This window comes from Pempheris klunzingeri, chromosome 22, assembly GCF_042242105.1.
Source record: "Pempheris klunzingeri isolate RE-2024b chromosome 22, fPemKlu1.hap1, whole genome shotgun sequence".
Lineage (NCBI taxonomy): Eukaryota > Metazoa > Chordata > Actinopteri > Acropomatiformes > Pempheridae > Pempheris > Pempheris klunzingeri.
The window spans coordinates 14,717,514-14,733,283 of NC_092033.1; positions in this window are offsets into that span (position 1 = coordinate 14,717,514).

Below are 15,770 nucleotides of genomic sequence, written 5' to 3' on the forward strand. Positions count from 1 at the left end.
CGTGCTGCCAGTAGCACCAAGAGGAAGCGATGGCCAACCAGTGCTTAGCAGGTGTTAATGACCTCTGCTAAAACACACATTCACATGCACCACCATCACTCTGAATGTCTCTGTGATACATTTGACATCTCCTGTGAAGGGGGAAAGGGAGCACAGAATAGGCACCCTACATCTGGCCATGTCTTCACATGGCAGGGAAGCAAAGCTAACAGAGCGACCTTAGCTTGCATCACCACATTGCTATGTGGCCACAGCACAGCGGGTCCACTATTGTGATTGCAATCAAGCATCCCCAGACAACTATCACAACCAACTAATTACAGGATTAGGTGATCAAACAAGGCTCCTCCAACGCCAGTGCCAGCCGCACTGCGTATTTTGGCATGTGTCACTGTGTACCTGTCAGTCTCGACTGAGCGAAGTGCAAACAGCTGCAGTTTCTGGGGAAAAAACATGGAAAGATAATAACATAATCAGCTCTAATGTGAGTTTCTTCCTGTATGACTACTTCCATGTAAATTCCCTTGAGCTAATTATTTATTTTTGTTAGCACAGAAACAAACCCCCAGAGTATTGCTTCTCCAGTTAAAAAGTTATTTGTCACCCGTTGGTGATGACGCAGGAGTGGCACATCTTGCTCAACGGCTGTCCAATGCATTGTTAATGAACCACGCAAGGGAGTGTGGAGGACAGGTAATGAGGACAGAAGCGGGGGAGCAGAGAGAGGAGTGCAGGTTATGGAGGGCAGGGCAGGCCCTACTGTATGACATACTGTAGCTGGGTAAATGGGCGACTAGTGTTACAGTAGCATGATGCCGTATCAGCTCTCTCGCTATCTCCACATCGAGATCGTATGAGGAAACCCCGACCAAGAACAACAAGATTAGTCAGTAATCAGATGTGATGCGATACTCTGTACACTTCACTGAGGAGCCAGAATGCAGACAGGTTGTTTGAATAGAGGAAAGAATGTAGGAGCAAGTAGCCAGACTGTGTCCTGCAGCCGTACAGCAAAATCTGCCTCTGTGGTGACAAAGATAGAAATTCACAAGTCAAAATAAGTCGTAAGTCTTATATTTCTACATTCCAAAAGCGTGTTCTTTATATGATTTATGTAATCTAAGGGAGGTTTGTATCCAATAGTTTTAAATGATGTTTAGCTTAAGAAGTATGAGAAATTTCTCAGACCATTAAGGAAAACGTATTCCTTCAGAAGAATTAAAAAATCACTAAATCTGAAAACTTAAGAGACATTTTCTCTGGATTTCTTGTATTGTGTTTACATTTTTTTATCTGGGATCCTATATATTTGATATTCAAGACAATCCTCTATTCTCCGTTTTTGTATTTGTTTTTGTACGAAGAGAATAATGACCACTGGCCAAACTCTAAAAGCAGTATATTTGAGGATGCGCTTATGTGTAAGTAATAAACCATAAACAGTTCATTTTAAAGTATATTTCAGGAAGTGTTATGTGATATTTGTGAAAAGTATTCAGTAACTTAAGCTGTTCACTACTAGAGTTCCTTAAGCTTGTGTCTGAAAAGGCCCAGGTTAAGTGTGCTAAAAGTGAAAGTGTATGAACCTGCCAATCTACATGCCAGGTGGGCGCTCTAAGCAAAAGTTCACAAGGACCTCCCCTTCTGTAAAGTGATATCCACTTTGTCGTTTTGCCTCTTTAAGTTCCTGCAGTTAGTTCTCCATTCTCTTAAAAGCAAAACACTATGTAACCACTTCCTTGATCCTGGCCCAAGTGCTGCACTGTGACACAGACAAAATGCCACAAAGTGATTAATGTCCCCATAGCCTCGCCATGACATCATGACATGTATGGACTGGTGTATGACATGCAACGCGGCAGCGCCGTGACCTCCAGACAGATTGTACAGACGCACGGTTGCAGACAGGGATTTTGCGCTGACAGACCAACGCAACGTGTTCACACATAATCTGTCCTGAGCCTCAGTGGGGTGAGACTGAAAAAAATGGAAAACATGCTAGTATGTTAGCGTGCGTGTGTGTGTGTGTGTGTGTGACAGCTCGGCAATGAGGGCAGGCTGCTGACGAGAGTCTTTCTCAGCAGCTCTTGCCCGGCTCTGTTTGGAGTGTAAACATGTCAGAAAGTGTGAGAAAGCCTCAGTGTGTGCAACGGCGACAGGCTCCTTTGTTTTGGTTCTCAGGGCAATAATAGCTGATGATGAGCCAGGTTAACTTTAGCCGGTTTGCTGGCATGCAGGTGGTTACAGACGAGGGCTGGCGGTGTGAAAATGGCCAAACTGGTTGGCCCCCTGCCAGAGGAAGAGTCGCCTTTTCACACTATAACTGCGATTTCTCAGAAGTGAAGAAATGACAAACATAGATTTCACTGAGGAATTTTCATAAGCATCTATCAAAATCATTTTCTCATTTTCCATCTAACCAAGATGGTGATAAAATGAGATAAAGATAGCGACAATTAAGGTTGCATTGGAGGAAAAGTAGAAGAAATAAACACGCAAGGAAGTCCCTGAAAGCAATACCAACTGATAAGGCCTCACTCTGCAGCCCTATCCTATATCAAGCCCATCAAACCTCTATAACGTTCGCAATATATAATTATAGAATGATATAATCTCATTATGTCATGGTACATTACTAAACCTCGTTAGACCATTAGCTCCTAGTGGCCATAGTGATTAGTCATGGAAGGCCCCGCCCTTTCCTGTACTCCCACTCACTCGGAGAGGAAGCAGGAAGCCGCTCGAATGTCAGTCATCCCCAGGCAGGAAGTGCCTGGAAGATGGCCACCCTTTAATGCTGCAATTATTGTAACTGTTGTTTGGATTGATAATCACGCTCATTACAGAGGCATGGGGGGAAAAGGAAGGAAGTTGGAAGCTCTTAGGCTACTTGTTTGAGGCCACGGTTTGTTCCGCGGAGGTCTGACGTACGGGGCGAAGGGAGGGATGTGTTGCCGCTTGGGTGCATGGGAAAGCTTGTTTGTTCGAAGAGTTTGCATTTGATCTGGGTTTCTCAGAGCAATTATCTGGGCTGGTGCTTCCAGGGAGAGGAGCGATTAACACAAGCTAGGGGTCAGGACAGGACAACGCTCAGGCCTACCAGAGAGAAGCTACATATCCCCCGAAATAAAGCAGAGGAAAGAGAATATTTACAGATATTCTTTTACCCCATGACGTCTGACTGATTAATTTACAGATGACGATTAGATCATAATGTCTCTCTCGACCTTCTCTCTCCTCCGTCCTTCACATCTTCTGCCTCTTCAACTGATCTAAATTTTTCTACCTCTTTACTAAGAAAACGTGTGTTGACTCTTCCTCCGCTCTGTGTTCGTCTTTTCACAGTCACCCGCCAGTCCTCCACTAGTGGTGAATTAAGTACCGCTCCATAATAAATATATGAAAATAATGACTTAAGAAAGCTTTACTTCCTAATGAAAGTAACTCAGTGATTGTAAGTAACACAGGAGGATACCTGCTAACTAATTGACCAACCAACCAGACAACATCAGCCCAAACACACTAATGTTTAACAGTAGGTTACTACATTTTAAAAACTGAGGAGTTTTTATAGATAAGAAGAAATTAACAATAAATCCACTCTCTTTTAATTTTGGTCACAGTCTATGTTGTTCATTGCAGTGGCAGTTCTTTGGCTTGTTCCAGGCCTGTTTGTTTTTTCTGACATTTTTATAATTCTTGCTTATTTTCTTGTGAAATACTGGATACTGTCACCTCTAAAGATTCATCATTCATGAAACAGTCCAAAAAGGAAAAACCCGTCCTTGATTTAACTGCTCCCAAGCCATGTCTACACAGTGGCTGTGACCTGTAAGCAGTGTAACGTGAGGGCTTGATATGGTCTGTATTTGTATTTGTATATGTGGTGTTTGGATCACTCTTAATGTGAAGAGACGGGAGCAGGATGGAGACAGATAACTTTCTCAAGCAGCACTTTAATGTACTCTCCACTCCATTACTACACACTTCCTTGTTACTAACTCACATGTGACCGAACTAACCAATCAGAGGCAGATTCAGGGAAATGTGAGGAAACTACAGAGGTAGACTTCAGACAATATCTGAACACTACTAAAGAGGCTTGAGTAAATATTTAAACATGTGAATATTACACTAATGTGAACAGTAATATGTAAATAATTAGTTTGTAAATATTTGAAATACATTTTCAATAAATTAACTCAAATATATGAATTAAATTAACTTCTAAATCTGTAAGTAGGGGTCATAAGTAGACATCATTTAAAAAGGCAATAAAACAAATGAGAGGTGTAAAAAGAATGAACATAAGTAAACCGCTAAGGAATACAATGAGATAAAGTCTCAAAGAAAAAGCACAGAGAGGAGTGCGAGGCATGGAGCTAAATAAAACTGGAACTGCTGCTTCCCATGCCAGCTTCGCCTGTGCATCTGCGAAAATAGTCGAGAGTGTGCGAGGGTGGGGGGGCCGCGCACATATCACACCTGCTTATCAATTACATGCTGGTAATTTCTGCATGTAAGCAGGTCTTTAAAACGATGGCAGGGAGGAACTGCTCATTTTCTTCTGAGAGGGGAGAAATTTGCTCCAGGATAAAAATTTAAAAAAAAAAAAAAAGCCCCCCCCCGCAGGAAAGGAAAAAGAAAAACACAGAGCCAAGTATTAACAGCAGCCAGGCAACGTTAAGCGTCACAACATGCAGAACTCAGAAAACCTGTAATTAGAGAAGCTGTCAGCCGGCTAATATCGTTTACTTGAAGCATACTGCTGTGGCATAGATTGTAGAAGCTTGCCAAGCACAATTAGAGGAGTGTCACTGATTACCTCTTCTTCTTCTTCTTCTTTTTTTTTTTTTACATGGAGATGACGCGTGTACCTAATCCTCCTCATATTTGTGTCCGACTGCAAAACTCTCTCACATTCCGCCACTGACAATCAGATACACAACTGATTATGAAATGAAGAACTGTCGCAAGAGTTAATGAAAAATGTTGTCATTACAAATAAATCACAAGTTAACAGGATGAATGGACAGAAATAATGAGCGGAGTAGACTGTTTTTACTGGATTGTTACAATTTAAATCGAAATTGAAATGTATTTTCTTGATTGATTTCCGTAAAGTTTTCAGAATTTGACACCTTCAGTTAGGCTTTGGTAAATGTTTATCTCTGCTTTTATTGTAATTGATGTTTTCTTGCATTAGTTGTGAGGGCACAGTGTATTTTCAGTTAAAAATGTTCACAGCTTTGTTTCTCAGTCGAATAAAACATTTACATTACACATTCCTCAGTGTTTAAGGTGGAATATTTAAGGTGGTGTAATTCTGCATGTGTGGAGCGACCTCTTTCCCTTGCTCCCAGAGAAACAAGCCTGTCCAGTTACACACACACACACCCACACACAAACACACACACCCTCCACGTGTTCAGCCTTAAAACAACAAAAAAGAGACATTAACATTTGACCTCTTGTCTAATCCTGGGACCTGCTACTGTTCCTCACATTGTTGCCTAATTGTGTCTCTTCTTAATGGCTCCCTCTGTATCCAGAGTGGCTTGTGGGCCTTTCTTGATGGAACAGTCCCAGGAAGAGCCCACAAATGGGCTTTTAACTTAAAAAGCCCATTTGCGTTGCATAAAGTTACGTAAACATTTGGCATTTTAGACCCATAAAACCTGAAAAGTTACCTGCTTAGTTTGAGATGCAGGCTAAGTTTTGATTCGGGATGTTTGAATCGATGTTGGAATGAGGACTTGCGGAGGTGGAAGGGTAGCGTACACAGCAGATTATCAGTGTGTAGAGAGATCCATCTTGCATCTTTCATCCTCCGTGGTAAAAAATTGGACAGTGAAGTTAAGTTTCTGTCACTTAAGTTCACAGTCTGAACATATACATTGTATTAATGAGCAGCGATCAGTGCTGGAAACTCCACCTGTCCGAAAGTCCCAGGGACCTTTTGGGGGTCTCAAACAACCTGGTTTTTACCGGTTGCATGCAGGTAAAGTACACGAGCGCTGATAAAAGTTCCCTTGGTTCCCAGTAAAAGGTTCCTCTGGTCAAAAAGGGATTTTGTTGCTCATATCAATCGACAGGTATGCAGAGATCGACACTGAACAGCCGCAGCGAGTGTATCAAGTTTACATCTGAATTGTGAATTCTTAATACTTGTTAATTCTCTGTAATTTCACTCAAAGACTCAAAGAGTTTAGAGATGGATGAATGAGACAGAAGAATGCCTTTGATAAGCACACTCACATCCCTTGGGGTAAATGAGCTTATTAGGCAAGCAGGAACACACACACACACACACACACACACACATACACTGCTCTGGGGTCGGCTGATTACAGGGGTATGTTAGCCCCCTGGGGCCCAGTCCATTCAGTGTGGGGTTAGCACTCACACACACACGTTTATGGTATTCAGAGCCATTTGCATTGCTAAGGCTCTGACTGAGGAGTTTGTTTAGTCCTGCTGGGGGCCACCAGTCCCCCACATCCCTCCCAAAGAGCCGACTGGCCCGACCGGCTCGGCCCGGCCCGGGGTGTCGCTGTGTTTGTGGACGTTACAAGTTGGTCTGCCTGGGCTTCATTGACATCTAAAAGGGGTGAGCCTTTGTACCATTCACAGCTGGTGATCATTAATGTCCCACCTTCTATTGAGTCAGCCCTGTCTTTCTTTCTTTCCCTGCTGTATGTCTCTCTACCTTTCCTCTGATCCCAATCCCCTTGTTCGCACTGATTATGAATTACGAAGAGCAACATTTTCAGCTTAATTAAAAAAAAAATTGGTTTAAGTCAATGGAAAGAGCTTTTACATAATTAAAAGCCCGTCCATGTGCCTGCAGCCAGATTTTGATCCACCTTTAGGACTAAAGTGACTGATCTTAGCTGAATTAAGGCTGGTTGTACTTTTGATTCTCAACCTGTGGCGTGCATTTATCAGCCACAGAAGCCTCTTGAGTTTAAGAGTAAAAGGCCCATTCAGTATCAGGAATTTCAGTAACTCAAACAAATAAATAAATTCATATGTCGCTCAGTGACAATACTAGCAGATTAATAAGGTACAACTAAGAACCACAAGGGGAAAAGATCTAACTAAAACCAGGTCTAAAATAAAACATACAGGATTAATAAAAATGAATTTCAAGTTAATAGCTGCAATGTATTTTAGCAGTGGAAAGCTATTTTTGAATAAACGATGCAGCCAGAAAAATAAGGCAAAATCATTCATATTTTTGAATTTTTGAAATTGATTTTCTATCTATCTATTGGGTTATTGATTATAGCTTCTAACTGTACACCATTCTGTATAGCAGTTGGGTTAACGTGTCATCTTTACATGTTTTTTATGAATTAATACTATGTGTTATTTCAACCATGAGACAGAGCTCAACAATAAATGAAATCAAATAATCTTTAATTCCCATACATTCACAGGTTCTGCTTTCTCACCAAATCCCTGACATAAAAGACAAGGATCTGTTTGTTCCTCAGTACACAAGCCTGACGCAACAGGTCAACAAGTCAATCTGCCAAACAATGGAGCTGGAATAAAACTACAGGGGCTAAATTAACACTATGAGTGTGTGCTAGCCTCCCCCTGACTGCACTGATGGCTCTGTATGGGCTGATAGTTGGCGTCAGGGCCCCCTGCTCAGCCAGAGCCACAGAAAACAAATAGCCAATTTGGTTTTATTGTGCTGCTGGAGGTCCACTCGACCCCAGAGACAGATGACAGAACAGTGCAACACAGAAACACAGGAGGAGGTAAATGAGACTCCATACAGTCAACACAAACACTGCCAAAAAACCTGCTAACACAGGCACACTCAGGCTGGGCGTCAATGGCTTACACCAGTACTTTAAAACACTAAAGGAGGAGTTTAAAACAACTGATACGTGTAATCTTTCCTGATGAAAAACTAATGAAATGTAATGTTGTCCAGTGAAGAAGTGTCAGAAGACGTTTTTAGATTATCGTTAAACTAAAAAAAAGCCTCTTCTGAAACAGTTAATGTTCACATGTAATCTGAAGAAAAGTTATGAGAATCAGTTTACCAGTGTAGTATTCATCAACTAGTTTATCTAATTAGTACCTTAAATTTACTTTCACCTAATAACACATGATACACTGACACAACAGCATGTAAGGAATTCTCTAACTGTTCCTAGAAATGTCAGTCGTAGCTTCACCTCTAGCAGCTGCAGCATAAAAAATAGTGGTGGAACGTACATTTACTCAAGTACTATACTTCAGTACAAATCTGAGATATTTGTACTTTATTTTAGTATTTTCCTTTAATTATACTATTGCAAACTGCAATTCAGGGGGAAATATTGAACTCTTTACACCACTACATTTCTCTAACCCCTTTAGTTACTTTAAAGATGAGGATCTTATATGCAAACCATATGATGAACCTCCGAAATAAAAAAAAAGTACTCAAACAAATGTAGTGGAGTAAAAGGTACAATATTTATCTGTTGCAAATTAACATGAAATGTAGGATTACTCAAGTGTAATACAGGTATCTCAAAGTTGTATTAGAATAAATGTACTTAAAGTTCCAAGTCTGCTGCTCCACATATCAACACACAATATATTGGCCAAATCCTGTTAAACACACACTCTTACGAGGCAATTAATGCCTCAACAGGCACCCCAGAACACACACACTTAAGGCCGTAAACGCAGTCGGCAGGCCTGCTGTGCTGTCTGCCATGGCAGCCGTTGGCGTCAGCCATAAAGGTTGCAATCAGAGTGACCTCTACAGTAGAGAATCAAGCTGAATGAGAAGCAGGTCTGTGGGGCTGTAAAATCTCTCATCACCACTGTACTCTGCTCTAAAGAGCCCCACGGATTGGCCCCATAAACCGCATGAGGGGTCCCTATCAGACGCGTTTGGGTTGAGTGGGACAGATGGAGCGCAGAGATGGGATAGGTAGGGATGGGTGTATGTAATTAAAGCAGGAGTCGGGACTCTGAGGAGACCAACAGATGGAGAGGAGTAGCCCCCCCTGACTCCCATCCCAATTCCACAGAGGGCTGAGGCTGGCAAACACAAGAACGCTAAGAGCAGAGAGTGTGTGTGTGTGTGTGTGTGTGTGTGTGTGTGTGCGGTCCTGGGTGTGTGATAAGCACATGTTCCCCTGGGTGAGTGCTTGAGTGATCTAACAGGGGCAATTAATTTGTTTTATATACGATTTAACTCCTCCGAGCTCCGACAAAGGAGGCAGTCCTCTGGGAGCTCTGAATGCTCTCTGATACAAACCAGGACCACAGGGGAGATGCACAATCAGCCCACGACGAGAATGCCCGTTTATGCCCGAGCTTTCATGTGTATTGACGAGGGGGTGAGGAGGGGAGGGGAGGGGGTCCACATGTAAACTCATTTCCCTCAATGAATATGTAATGGAAACTGATGAGGCTAATGACTCGTAGAGGTGACCTACTTATTTACGCAGAGGAAATGGGGATCTGAGGCTTTCATCTGTCACACATTAGAGGAATCTCAGATTATTTATGTACAAGCGATGCTTGTGATATCCCAAGAGAGACTATCGTCTCTGCGACAACGTCCTCTCTATCTAATTTAAACTTCACTATCTCTACAAGCCGTCGTTTGGCCCATGGAGGACGTGGCAATGTGACCTTTCCGCCCATCCCTCTCTCAAGGTTCGGACACACACATCAGGAAATCTGCAAGTGCTTGCAAAGTCTAAAAAGTCATCATAAACCTGTAATAAAATGTCGGATTCATTTTTTGTTGACAGGCATCTTAACATACGGTGATAAGTGAGCGAGGGAGGCGAGGTAAGCCATATGAAATAAGGAAAATCCAATGAATTGTGCTGCTTCACCAGAAGCTGCAAATGAGGCCAGCAGCATTTGTTGGTCACACAGGATCCCAAGGACCGACATCCATATTGGACAATTCCACACCTCACAATGCCAACATTAAGTGCTGGCACAGGAATTAGTGGTAGGCCTGTATGTAGTGGAGGTGGATGGACATGTAGTGAGTCCATTTTTCATCATAGACCTGAAATTAATATTTTTATGTAACAGTAACCAAATCTCAAAAAACTGTTTGTTACCTAACTGCAACTGTAACCATAACCATATTTTAGTTGCTGTAATTAATTCATCCTTGCGCAGATATTGCAAAAAATTATATTTAAAAAAAAAGAAAACATCTAACTGGTGAGATAAGACCTCAGTTGTGAAGCCAAAAACTGCAGTTAGACCAATTAGACTTTCTAAATTACAGGGTCAGTTATTCCACCTGCCGGCAGGGTCATGTTGGGGTCTCATCAATTACAATTTTGTTTACAGCATCCCAGTCATTCCCAAATGTGATTTGTCAATTGTCGTCTAGTGTGAGCAGTCTTGCTGTCATTTTGTACTCTTAGGCCTCAGACACACTGGTATCCAAAACAGCAACATCAGTTCATTACAGTGGAGCCGCCACAATCAGTGAATTCGGTCACCAAGGCAATGAAAATATGCTTTTAGGTAGAGCTCCTCTATTTCAAGCACTTACTGTAGCGAAGTTCAACTAAGCTAACAGTGGTCAGTATTTTAAGTCAAATAATATGCAAAAGGAAAAGGATTGTTTTATCATTCATTCATTCATTCATTCATTTCCACAACCTCCATGATCTTGGAAGTAATGACTTACTAGTTTTAACTTTAAGTTAGCAAGTGTTTATGGAAGCTTTTCATTAAATTGAATGCAAAGCAGCAGGTTTTCTTAAAAGTCTTAAATTTGTCTGTCAAAACCTGCACACAGGCACACAGGGTAGCTTATGCTGCCTGGCCATCATTGCCTTATTGATGCTGATCCTGTGTCAAGGTTACTTATGAGGGGTCAGAGTCTGAGCCCTTTGCAGCCTGTGTGGGTAAACACTAACAACTGATATGAGGACCAAGCCGTCAGCCCCCTACCAAAAAAACTGTTCACTATCCCTCATCAAAACCTTCTCACTCCCCTTTACCCTCCCTTTTCTGGCCCTCATTTAGTCTCATTAACTCGCCAGTCCCCTCCGCTCCTTCCCTCCCTCCTACAGCGGAGCAGTGCTGCTATCTGTCCATCAGTCCATATTGGTCTCCTGAGAGAGACCAAGGCTCTGGGAACCAGGACCCCCAAACGGTTCTCTGGAGAAAGAGGGGAGAGTGGGACAACAGGTTAGATGATGAAGGGAATAACCCTTTAAAAACAGCTGGATTCGTGGAGGTGGACATTGGAGATAGCAACAGGCCCTATTGTGTCCAAGCCTCCCCTAATTAAAATTAAAACAACCTGGACCTGATGATAAGGATGGCATGAGTGTCATCAGTTGCAGATACGGAGGAGAGAAAATGAGAGGGAACAAAAGGACGGAGGGGACCGACCGTGGGAATTATCTGATGAGCACGACTAAACAGGGCAGTGGTTAAATCCTCCCCATGCTGCTGTCCCAGGACGGGAATGTTGATTGATCTGCAAGGCTGCAGATCCAAAAGGATATTAAAGGGTAATAGCAATATTTCACAATTGTAGTGTTTCCCTGTGAAATAATTTCTTAAAAGTTAGAGATGGATTCTGGTCCAAACTTCAAGTAGCTATAAAAACACATTAATCCACCTAAAACTCTTTCACATTAGCATTTAAAGTCTTTCCTCTTCTACTCAGAGGCCATAACTCGGTCATACTAGAATGCCCATCACACTCTTATCACAGCTGATTGTTTTCTGTGCATCCATGGCAACAGTGTAGATTCATTAAAGCTATCTAAAGTAATTTGCACGTACAAACTACACTCTGTTTCAAGCATACCAATTCTGTCCTTCTCAGAATGTCCAACCAACATGGAACAGTGACCCTCTCCTCTATCCAGTCATATAGACATATTTGCTGTGTGTTTAATACCTTTAGATATACAGGTAAGAAGCCCATTGTTTTTCATTAAAAAGTGTCCCTACAAGGCTCATACGTCACATGATGGTATTTCTGAGTAGCCTAACTTCTCCTGATAACATATTATCTGGCCAAGACATTTAGTGGCTGTTTGAGGTCTTCAACAGACCCGTGGAAATCTTATCCGAAATTATCTGAATTAAAAAGAAGACCACCCATTTTGAAAAGACCCAGAATATAATTAGAATCAAAATGTCAACTCAAACAGACCCAAATTTAGGGAGAACTCCAACTCTGGCAGCAGCACCAATGAGCATCAGTGGTTCGAAAAGAGCAGCAATACATTTATTTCCTGGACTTCACAGTTCACACTCTCCATCACACCTCAAAAAAAAAAAAAAATTCTCTTGCCATGATTATGATGGCAGGGCTGATAAGTCAGACAGCAATAAAACACGACCCCGTGCCACTCAATGTGAGTTGAAACTGGCGTGACTCAGGTCCTGGATCAGATCTCAGTTATAAGTAAACTTGTGGACCCATAAACACCTCTGATGAGGGCAAAGCCAAGCAAAAACAGCCAAGGTTTTAAAATCCACCTAAAGAAAAATAACAAAACAAAATCTGGTTAATTCAGTATGACTGACCTGATATTTCATCAAGAGCCAACGTCATCTCCAAGAATTAGTCTTAGCCCACTATCTAAACCTGGAAAACTCCATCATATAATTAAAAGCCCTGTGACTCAAAAGATGGCGTCTAATCTCCACAATAACCTCATCCCTCAATCAAGCAGTATTGCACCAATCCCTGGAAAAAGTAAATATCTTAATGTTTAGAGAAGGAAAAGTTACATAAGTTTTCTCTCATGTGCCACGTCAGCGGGGAAAGTGTCAGCCCAGGAAAAACTGCGAGCTGCAGATACGGCTTTGAGGAAACATGGACTCTCCTCCCTGGAAATGTTCATCAGGCTTTAACCCATTTAGCCTGCGTGTTAATGAGGCGAAAAGCCTCGCTGATCGGACCTCAGGCACATGGGTAAATATCACCTTGGGGAATGTTGGGAAATTAACAAAGCACATTTCAGTCTGAATCATTTATATATAATTATACATAGAGAAAGGATGAAAGCATCTGTCAGGGAGGGAATCCACCCGTAATCAAGCCAAAACCAAAACTATTAAAAAGGGAAAATGGAGACTGTTAAGTGGTTTGACCCTCAGTGACCTCGACACTGGGAGATGTAAAGCAGTCCAGGCATTTTTGGCATATTAACTAAAAGACATTCAAGTTATGGAAAGAAGAAGAAGAAGAGACAGACACACAGAGGGAGAGCAACAGATTAACTTTCCTTTCATGCTCTGATTTACAGCTGTGTGTCAGGTTAGTTGAAGGAATTTAATATAAAGTGATCTATGTATCTTGGCAACAATCTAATCTGACGAAAGGCTTGATATGAGCAGGTAGATTTCCATTCCTGCATCACCCCACCGCCGACACCACACGCTGCAAAAAATATTTACTTACTAGTTTTGTACTTTATCATTTTATTTTTCTTCTGCAAATTGAAGACGTTTTTTTTCCACAGTGCACCTTTGTTTTTGTCGAGATTGACAGTTCAAGAAATGCAATGGATGATATCTTAGAATGGAAAGTGAAATGATCTCACCCCACAGGTAAAGTAAGGTTGTAAATAATGCGTAACAGGTTCAGCTAAACCTGAGTCATCTTTGCAGAGTAAAGAAAGCTGTCTTGTAGTATGAGCAGTCACACATAAAGACCAGACCAACATCAAATACAGATTTGGTGTCTGTATTTCTTCCACAAGGCCAATTTTCATGAATGTACAGCTGTGCATTTGCACTCAAACAGACGATTGTGTTCCAATTTGCAGCTTACAAATCTGATATTAGCCAGTTCTGATGGGGTGATGTGACATGAGTTTTTAACCCATGTAAGCACATTCATTTCTAGTATTTGACTTGATTTCACATCGCCCCTGTCTGACTGTTATCTTTACTCAACCACTATAATAATTCGATCACTCCTAATCGACTCACATGGCTGTTTTCATCAGCCATTAGCTCATTCGTTTATTAGTCACACACTGAGGCTGCACAAACAAAGGACACTGTATTAAGATTCATCGTGTGCACGTTTATTGTTACTGTTTTGCAACAAAATCTAGAGTAAAAGCAGCACTTAAAAAAATATGTCATTAAAATATAAAATCTCACAATAATTGGGCCCAAAAAGTGACCAGCAAACAAATAATACAATAATATAATAAAATGCACTATAATAAATAATATAATAATATAGAATATTCTCTTGTGGCAGCTTCTGTCCATTAAAGATCAGTATCATTACTGGCCTTCACAAACTGATGTCGGCTAAACCTGAACACCAACTCTAACCTTACACACACTCAGTTTTCTCTAATGGTATCTCTGCTGGTTACACTTAGAAAAACAAACTCTCCACCCTCTTCACCTATTATTCCACACGAACCTCGGCATGTTTGCTCTGGCTGAGAGGTGCAAACTCAGACCTGTGTCAGTTTATCTGCAGCTGACAGCGCGCCACGCCGCCGAGCAGCCCATACAGCTGCGAGTGTGTGAATGCAACAATGGATCTCTCTCACTCCGCTGTTGACCAAAAGATAGAAATGATGCTAACGTTAGCTCAGCTCTGCTATCACACTGCAAAGCCCTTGAGCGTATGAAGGGGCCACAATGCATAACTCACACACACACACACACACACACACACACACACACACACACACACACACACACACACACAAACACACACACTCTCATACAAACAAACACACAGAGATTAAATCTGGGCTGGCTACTGCTGGCCTCTCACTTTGATGAGCCAAGGAGCCAAGAGTCTGGGTGCTGGATTAAGATGGCTGAACTAGATTCACACACACATATGCACACACACACCACACTCTCACTCAGTCCCTAGAGGGGTTAACCCTGATCCCCCATTCATTTACATTGAGTAGCCTTTTTTCCTAAAGCGAACACAAAGACTCCCTCCACAATGGTTAAAAAATCCACCTTTGAGATTAGCCAGCATAAACAAACACTTAGTCATCTGAGAGGAGACCTTTCTCTCTTCTCTCCATCACACACAAGGACTGAGGCCTTCTTTAGTCTGGGCCTGTTAATAAATTATATCTGGGGTCTAAAGGAATGAGCCATATTATCAGAGCTGGTGGAGGCTAGTATGACTGGGCTGTGTTGTGTTACATCGCGGAAAGCTCACTTGATTCTTACTGCGTGCTATTGTTTATGGAAGCTGACACCGAAGGCCATTCTGTAAAAAGTGAAGAGTGGCTTGATGGAGACTGATTCATGATTCAAACATCACCTTTTCCATCTATGTCTCTCAGAAGATTGCTCTGGATCTAGACGTAGTGCTTGACATGGGACCTGCTGATGATTACTTCAACACAAAGGAAAAAAGGTGCCAGAAGTTGGCACACCAGTCAGTTAGGGTCATCAAGACTCAAAAATTATTATGAGTTTAAAAAGTTAAGACAAAGAAAGTTGTCAGGTAGATTAGGGCTGAATCCCTGAATTAGTCATTAAGTGATTTCTAAATAAAACGTGGGCATAAACACACAAACCAGTAAGTAAATCTGAAGACAGGAATGCCTGAGGTGTATTTGACAGTAACTGAGCAACAGTGTCTGGCATTAAGGCCTGTAGGATTACCAAACACTATGAGTGAAAGGCAACAAGAGCGCTTAAGTAACCACCTGATCCTTCGCTCACAAACACACACACGGAAACACACACCAATCACTTAAACATCCACACCTGTAATTAGCCATTCTGGCACAGGG